The sequence below is a fragment of the Gorilla gorilla genome, chromosome 3 (assembly GCF_029281585.2).
Source record: "Gorilla gorilla gorilla isolate KB3781 chromosome 3, NHGRI_mGorGor1-v2.1_pri, whole genome shotgun sequence".
In the NCBI taxonomy this organism is placed as follows: Eukaryota; Metazoa; Chordata; class Mammalia; order Primates; family Hominidae; genus Gorilla; species Gorilla gorilla.
The window spans coordinates 198,781,951-198,790,980 of NC_073227.2; positions in this window are offsets into that span (position 1 = coordinate 198,781,951).

Genomic DNA, 9,030 nt, shown 5'->3' on the forward strand with positions numbered 1-9,030 from the left:
CTTCAGTCTGTGGCCGAAGGCCCCAGAGCCCCCGGGAAACCACTGGTACAAGTCCTAGGGTCCAAAGGCTAAAGAACCTGGAGCGTGATGTCTGAGGACAGGAGGCGTGAAAGCAAGCATCCAGCATGGAAGAAGAAAGAAGGCAGCCAGAAGCCTCAGCAAGCAGTTGTCTTCACTTCCACCTGCTTTGTTCTTGCTGCACTGGCAGCCAATCGAATAGTGCCCACCCACAATGGGGGTGGGTCTTCCTTTCCCAGTCAACCAACTCAGGTGTCAATCTCCTCTAGCAACACCCTCACAGATGCACCCAGAAACAATACCAGCCACCTAGGCATCACTCAATCCAATCAAGTTGACACCTAATATGAACCATCACACCTGAAAACCTGGGGGTGCCTCTGGTGCAAGTCCTGGTATCTGGAGGCTGCAGTGCCTGAGCTCCTGATGTCTAAGGGCAGGAGAATATGGGCGTTCCAGCTCCAGAAGAAGAAATGTACCTTTCCTCTGTCATTTTGTTCTGTCCAGGCCCTTCGCCAACTGGATGGTGCCTACCCACATGGGATGAGGGCGGATCTGTTTTACTTACTTCACTGATTCAAATGCCAATCCTATCTGGAAACACCCTCACAGAGGTACCCAGACATAATGTTTTACCAGCTGTCTCAGTATGCCTTAATCCTGTCAAGTTGATACCTAAACTTAACCATCAGAGTATACAATATTTTTTTACATTTTTGATAATTGGAATCTTAAATACTATTTGTTTTCAAGTTGTATACTACATACTGTAACATAAGTCATCTTTCAAATGAAATACTTTCTGTAAATCTTACTGCTTTAAGCATCTGTATGTTAAACTGTGTAATACATTTATTATCTCATAAAATTTATTCACTGCAGGATTCATTTTTTTAATTTATGCAATCTTGTATTGTCACCAAACTTAAGTAGTTTTAATTGATAATTTCACAAAGTAGCTATGAAGTGCAATAAGGATGTTGCAGATACCTGAGTTTGTTTTTTCTTCCCCTTTTCTGCTGTTCCTTTTAATTAAAGATCCATAGTAATTTTTTTTCCAAACTAAGCCCCCTGGCTTGATAATTCACATTTTTGCATAAAATTGTATATTTTTTGCTTTTTCTTGAAATATGTGTACATTACACGTAAGTTTTATTGGCTTACAATATCAAAATCGGAATATAGAGCTATGTTGAGTCTCCTAACTTATACTGTTAAAAAGTACAGTGCCATTTTGCAACGTCGAGTCCTGGCCTTTCTGCTTCCGATGGGTTGGTAGCTTTATATATTATTTAGATTCATTTTTCAACATTGATATTGCATTGGGCACCTTCCAGTCTTTGCTGATTTTGCCTGCAGTGTTCTATTAAGTATTTTTGCTAAGAGTTGTTCAGTCTGTGTTCTGGTTTCTCTTAAATTCTGAAAATTCCAAAATGATATTCTACTGAACCCAGGTGATTACATGCTTTGAATGGATCTAGTGACATATTTGTTTGTCAATTTAGGGTACAAAGAGAAAATTTAAACTAAATTTTTTTCCCCGATGTATGAGATTTTAGGAAATGCACCTTTTCAGATTTCTCAATTGACAGTTACAAACAATCAGAATGTTGAAGAATTATAACCACAGTCATCATCTGCGGTTGTTCCCCCTTGCTGCCTTGAGGAATACCCTGCATTTGTACATGTTTCTCCTCACCTCAAAGTTGGAAGTGTGTGAATGCTTTATCACAAACTGAGGTGATGAAGCCGAGTTCTGGTGAGGAAGCTTGTATATCATAAAGAATACAAAACTGGAAATAATATAGTACTGGGTTTAATCTGGACTGGGCTATTTTACAACAGCTGACACTGACAATTTAACTTCTTCTAGGTTTATTCTTCTTATTGATAAAATAGGCTAATATCTACCCTAATGGCTTTTGGAGGATGAAAGGAGACATTTTTTGCACCTAGTGGATCTTACACTGCCTACCACATGGTAGGTATTCTTAAAATGGTGGTTTTCCCTCTCTATCCAACACAGTCAACTCATGGAAGAGTTGCTCACTAATATTACCATGAACTCATTCTGGTAGAGATTGTGCCAAATGTACTTGTAAGCTAGTGCAGCAGTCTAAGGAGCCTGCGTCCAGCTTTTATATTGATAACATTTCTTGCTATCAACTTTCTTTGGTTCTGAAATGTGAGCCTAAGCCTCAATTCTATGTACCTATGTAGGCTTCAGTTCATTTTTTCCAGCTTAGCTGGACACATGAGTTTTTCTTAGATTTAGACTGACCCAGGAAACTGCCTTGAATGACCAGATACTATCCAGAGGTGAGACATATGTGGGCAGGATGTCCACGTATCCCTGTTTCCAAGTTTATTTGAAATGATAGTGCTCCACTGGGAGAGTTCATAACGTTTCCTACCTTTATACTCTAGACATCTTCTTCACAGACACTACACATGTGCGGGGGTGTGCAGGTTGCACTGTCAATGAGAGTTTATGTAAAACACTTAAGAGACTTCAGTGTACTGGGCAGCTCAGCTGATTAGAGTTATGTTATGATCAAAGACAGTTCCTTGTTCTCAATGTAGGAGGGGCTTAAAACCAATAGCCCTTCCTACCAAACCTGGTTGGAAACAAGAGCTTGTTTTGAAGCTGTGTTTGCATACTCATCTCTGTGACATTTAGGTTCTATATTTGCATAGTCTGAGGAATACGAAGTTAGAACTTCCTATTATCAAATCACCTCTTGGAGTGACTACTTAACAGTTTGCTCTACATTGTGCAAGTTTAGTTCTTATAGAGGAGCAGTGGAGCCGTTCTTATTCACCTAGATCTTATTTAGTGGATCAAAGCCAACTGATTTATGCGGTGCTAGACAGACACAGAACCTTGAAAGCTGTTGCTGTTGCTTACTCTTAGCTGTTTGATGGTAATTAATATGACTGTCATTGCATATCATGTTGTCTTTGAATTCTGCCACTTTAATCTTTAAAATTATTTTTAGCTTTACTGGGTGTTTTTGTGTGTGTGTGTGTGCTTCTCATTGTCTTCTTTGGTCTTAACAGACACTTAACAAGGCACATACTGCCTGTAATTAAACTGTGTGTTGTTTTTCATTTATGTATAGAAATTGATCTCTCCTACTTGTCACTAACACATTTTATATGCACTTTAATTTTATTGTGCATATAAATCCACATCTGTGAATATATGCCACTCAACATCTATGGGAGGAATTATAGCTAAAATGTTTCTTATTTTCAGCAATGATTATAATTATTTCTTCTATCTTCTTCTGCCTTGCTGGCCATTTATTCTCTCTTTGTCTTTTAAAATTGTGTTCATTTACTTTTTTATGCCTGTAGAATTACATACTAAGGTGGAATAGTACATGGTATTAGCTCTACTAGTATATCTCCAATCTTATTTCCACTTCTTAATGGACTCCAGTCAATGTCTTGGTACTAAAAGCCTGTCACTACTTTCACTCTGGCCTTTTTATACTTTTTCATTTGCTTGTTTTATAGTATAGTTGCTATTTTTTGTCAAGTGGTTTATAATATATTCTTCCAAGTGCCAAAGTTTACAATCTAAAACATCTATAACTTCACTTCATAATGACTTTCTACTACTATGTTTCTCATATATTGCTTTTTGGAATAGCTAACAGAAATATGCACTCGATATAATTTCTATTTTTTTGCTAACCCAACAAATACTGAAACATGCCCCCTATCAATTTCCTTATTACCGCTAGAGCTATCTTATATAAAAAGTTAATTTGGGAACAATGGCTGTAATGGAAATTTGAGGGATAAATCATTTTTAAAATCGTATTTTATAACAGTTTGACTTCTCCTTTCCCACCTACCAGACAGGGCATCACTCACACTCCAGCACTGCTATGAGTGTCTGACATGGAGTGGTAGGATATGGACTGCTCTTTCATGCAAGTGTATGCTTTGATTTGGTAGCAGTGGGTTTACACTAAAAGCATCATGACAACTTTAGTGTGGACCAAGATGCGTTCTCCTTGCTAATTCTTTTAGAGCCAGTCTGTGACAGTCATCCCAGAGCAATCTGCCTTGATTTGGGGTCATCCTTGTTTTGGAAGACCTCCAGAGAGTTTGTTAATTATGAGGTTTACATAGAGGTTAAGTTCATTCAGTGTCTGGGGTAGTTCAAGAAACAATGATTCATCCAGAATATATGTACTACATATGCTGCTAAATCCTATGGCCATGCTTACGCTTTAACCAGTATATTTTTGAAAGATGATTATTGCCACTACTGAAATCACTTCCATATAGTCAACTGAAATGAGTTCCATACAGCTATCAAATATTTAATAGTGCGTGGGAAGGAAATCTTTTTATTCATGGGTACTTGTTGAATCTCTGTTCTTCAAGCTGCATGTTGACTTATCTGTTAAGTAAGCCTACTGTCACAAAGATGTCCCATGTCAGTGGGGTTTGTCCCTGATTCCCACTTTATTTAGGGGCTATACATTGGACACATCCAGACCCTTGTTACCACTGCTTCATTTCAGCTCATCCTAAATTGCTTAGGTGTCCTGCGGTCACCCCCTCCTCAGTCATTAACAGAATTAAGCTGCACAAAGCATGGCTTCATTGTCAGTGGATTGGATGTATTACAAAAGCTCATGGAGTTTTTTTATTGTTTTCTGCCATTTAGTGATTGATACATTTGGCTTTTAGGAAATACAGGTGAACCAATTCAAAAAGATTATTCAAATGCTATTGCTCAGTGTATATACTATGATAAAGCTTTTTAAAATTAACCTCTGAAATAACTGCTTTAGCTTTACACAAAACTGTACACACATATTTATTTAAGCATAGGTAGTAAGAAGTTTCTGGATGTCTTTTGATGGAAGATACTTAAGCTACCTTTGGATTATACCTAGGTTTACATACAGGGAATATATCCAAGCAGATTATGTTGTCTGAGCTTTTTCCAGCTCTGTTTTCATTGTTTACACAGTATATATAAAGAAGACAGAAGCAGGAAGCACAAACATCTTTTTATGGGCAGAGTTGTCTGCATGGCAAAGAGGCTTGGACTATATCCCTTAGTAGTAGAGTGCCAAAACCATTTAAACCCTTGGATTTTTCCAATTCAAAATAATTTCTTCATGGAAAATAGACGACTAAGGAAAAGGAGGGAAAAAAGTAGTGAGAGGCAGAATATCTGATTTAAATATGTACAATATGAAAAATCAGGACTTTAAAATGTAAATAATGTATTATACAAGTCAAATTAATTTTTTTTCCATATTTCTGCATTTATGCCTCTAATGTGGATAAGTTTTTATCTTTTTAATCCAAATACATGTATTTGATTGAAATGCTCCAATGTGTATAAAGCTCTGCTTTCCTTTTGGAGAATATACCTCTTTGCTTGCAAGTTATTAGTTGCAAACACCTGCTTAATTTTATTATGTCTTAAAATGGTGAATATTTCTATAAAATGTTGTTTTTGGTATAAAACTGTACATTAGTCAAAGTTTTGGTTTCTCTTAATTTAGTTTTGCATTTTAGGCTTGCCTTAATTACAGAGACTCAAAACGACATGTTGGGTTTTTATAACTGAATTTTTCATTTTTCTTCTGGAACCAACATATTTTAGTAATTGCTAAATACTTTGTAAAACCATGAAAAAATTAAATGCCTCACCTGCCCTAGACTCATAAGAGTAAGAATAGTTGGCATAATGAAGAATTTTTAATGCAGACTTTTTTATACTTGGGTTACTTCAGCTTTATTATAAACACACTGCTATAAACTTAATTTTTGCAACAAATTCAAGTAATTGCTTGATAGAATCATAGCTTGTCTTAACATGATACAAAAATGTGAAACATTAATAACTATAGTCTCAATTTTGCTTCAATGCAAAACATTCCGTAAGCCTATTTAATCAGAGCAAGATCAACTTTCTTGTTCAAGATTTTAAACATTTATGTTGTCCTAATTTTACTGCCATATATTATGTAGCTAGGTTTGTGAGATAAATGTTGAAGGTAGAACACTACCACTGAAAGCTTCTTAAAAGCACAAATAAAATTTTCTAATTATTTGAGGAAGGAGAAATGCTCGCAAGGCCTGCCATTTGCAGTCAGCCTCTTCCATTTGATTAGAATCAGTGAAATGGATACAAGCTCTTACTATGAAAAATATTTTCTCCTTTCTCCCATTCTGACACATGCACGATCCCTTTTAAAATATAGTTGAACAGTGAACTAAACAGATACTTTAGAATAGCTGCATCAATTTCTCCATCTATTCATTGTTGATTCAATGGAGCTGAGTAAATCAGAGGTGGGATTTAAGAATCATGAAAAGCACTCAGTCAGCAAGGACTTACTGAGAACTTCCAATGTAAAGAATACTGAACCAGTCAACATACGGCTAAAAGAGAATTCAAAGGCAGACTCTGGTCTCAGACATATACTTGATAGATAATTCAGTATTTCAGAAAACATCTCTTCCTATAAAACATTATTTGGTCTCTCTCCCTCCTCTAAGTTGGGCTTCATAAAAATACATGAAAGATCTTCATGTCCTTTAGATAACATCAATATAGATGATTAACCACTTACGGACCCATAAGCGCTGTCAACTCACTCAAGTTTTCAATGATTCCATACTGCCTGTAATTATTAAATGCAAATTCTTCTTTCCTATTTCAACTTACATAGACTATAAACTCAAATGTGCATTTCAATACAGTATCTCTTTAGTATTAAGTAATGTTATTACTACTACTTATTGTGGGTAGTGTCTACTTATTCTGGGTCCACTTTATCCAAGCCTCTGACACAGGATGACAAGCATACAGGCAGTCTTCACTTAGTCACAGCTTTTAGTTAAGACAGTGCCATACTATCAGAACCATGTCCAAGCTTTGTACTTTGCATTTTATTTTGAAATGATTTCAGACCTACGAGTTGCAACAATAGTATAAAGTTTCCATATATCCTTCATGTAGTTTATTGGTTTCAGTTTATATAGCCATAATACATTTATCAAAACTAGTAAATTAACACTGGTATGATATTTTTAACTAAACCACCTGATATTACTTGTATACTAGTGGTTCTTCTACTAATATGCTTTTTCTTTTCCAGAAAATTGCATACCATCCAGATCCAATGTGGGATATCCAGTCTGGGATACTATTTTGCATTTAGTTTTCATATCTTCTTAATCTCTCCCAATCTGTGAAAGCTTCTTGAGTGTCCCTTGTCTTTCACGATCTTAACACTTCTGATGACTACTAATTAGATTTTTTTTTCAAATGTCCCTTCATTTGTGTTTGTCTTACAATTAGCTTGAGGTTACAGATTTTGTGGAAAAATACCATTGAGGTGTCATATCAGGAATGATACCAACATGACTGACTTTTGGCGATGTTGACCTTGACCATTTGGTTAAGAAAGTGTCTGCCAGGTTTCTCTAGTGTAAAGTGTCTATTTCTCTCTTTCTATACTTTAGTCATTAGAAGAAAGTTACTGAGTACAGCCTACACTCGAGAAGTATGGTGGTAGTGGTTAAATATCATCTCTGGAAACAGGTGGTGACAATTTGTGGACTCTTGTTAAAATTATGATAGTAACTATTTCAGGAGTACAAATATCTCTAACTATTCATAACAAATTTTAGCACTGCTCCATAGATCTTGCTTGTAGCTGTTATTACTGTGGTGTTCCTAGAAATAGTGATGCCTCAGTAGCAATAAGAAAACAAGATGTTGCTTTACAAATAGCATTCTACAATAAAAGAAAACGAGCTCACTGGAGAAATGGCTGATTCTAGGGCTGAGTCAGGAAATACACAAGATGAACCTGGAGCATCTTGCATTGCCAGAAGGTAAATAAATGCTATAAAAACAAAATAACAACAAAAACAACAGGAGCTTGTCAAAAGGACACAGAAACAAGCCCCCAAAATCTGTCAGTAGCCAAAGCTGGAAAAATACAATGACCAAAGTAAATAGTGACAGTATTGGATTATAATGTCAAGAGTAAAATATCTGAGTCTATACTACCATTCTGATAAAACTAAATGACTGAATAAATGCAGAAGAGAAAAATATTGCTTATGGAATTCCAGTTATTAAATGTAGAAACAGTGAGGGAAATAGGAAAATCACTGAGTCACAAATGAATTCTAGTATCCGATTTTATATCTGTCAAAAGTGTATTTCACATAATTTTATCAAATATATAAACCACTTTGCATCCTACTCTTTTACTTAGCAATTAATCCAACTATCTTATGCCATATATCTTATAATAAAATTAACATTGTAGAAAATTTGGAAAATGAACAGAATTAAGAAAAATACATGCAGTCAGGCCAAAAATGAATAAGGCTCTTTGGATTTTAGTATATTTATTCAGTTTTTAATTTGCATTTTTACATTGTTAGCATTTGTATATTTATACATATTTTGTAGAAATTTTGAATAATACTGCAGATGCTGTCATTTAGCAATTTCATGAACTTTTTTCTAAGTAGTATTAAGTATTTTTTAAAATACTAAATTACTGGGTCCTCTTATGTAGACTATCCATATACATATCTAAAAGTCTCCCTTAGACATTATATATAGAATGCTATAATAAATACACATATATAAATCTTTGCCTACATGTTATTTTGGCTAAAGGTAAGTTCTTAGCAAGAAGAAGAGGTCAAATAATAGAAACACTTAAAGCTCTTGGGCACATAAACATGGCTTCTCAATACTATCATGAAACTAATACAATTTAATTAACTACTCTATTATTTTGGGCATTTAAGTAAATTCCCTGCATTTTACACTATCAGCGATGGTATCTGCATCTTTACCTGAATTATTGACTGTGAATTATCAACTCTCTTAAGCTGCTAATACATATTGATAAATTGGCTTCCAAAATAGATTGCACCAGGGCAAATTCCCACCATCAATAATTGTTTTTGTCTCATATACCCTTGAAATGTTAACTA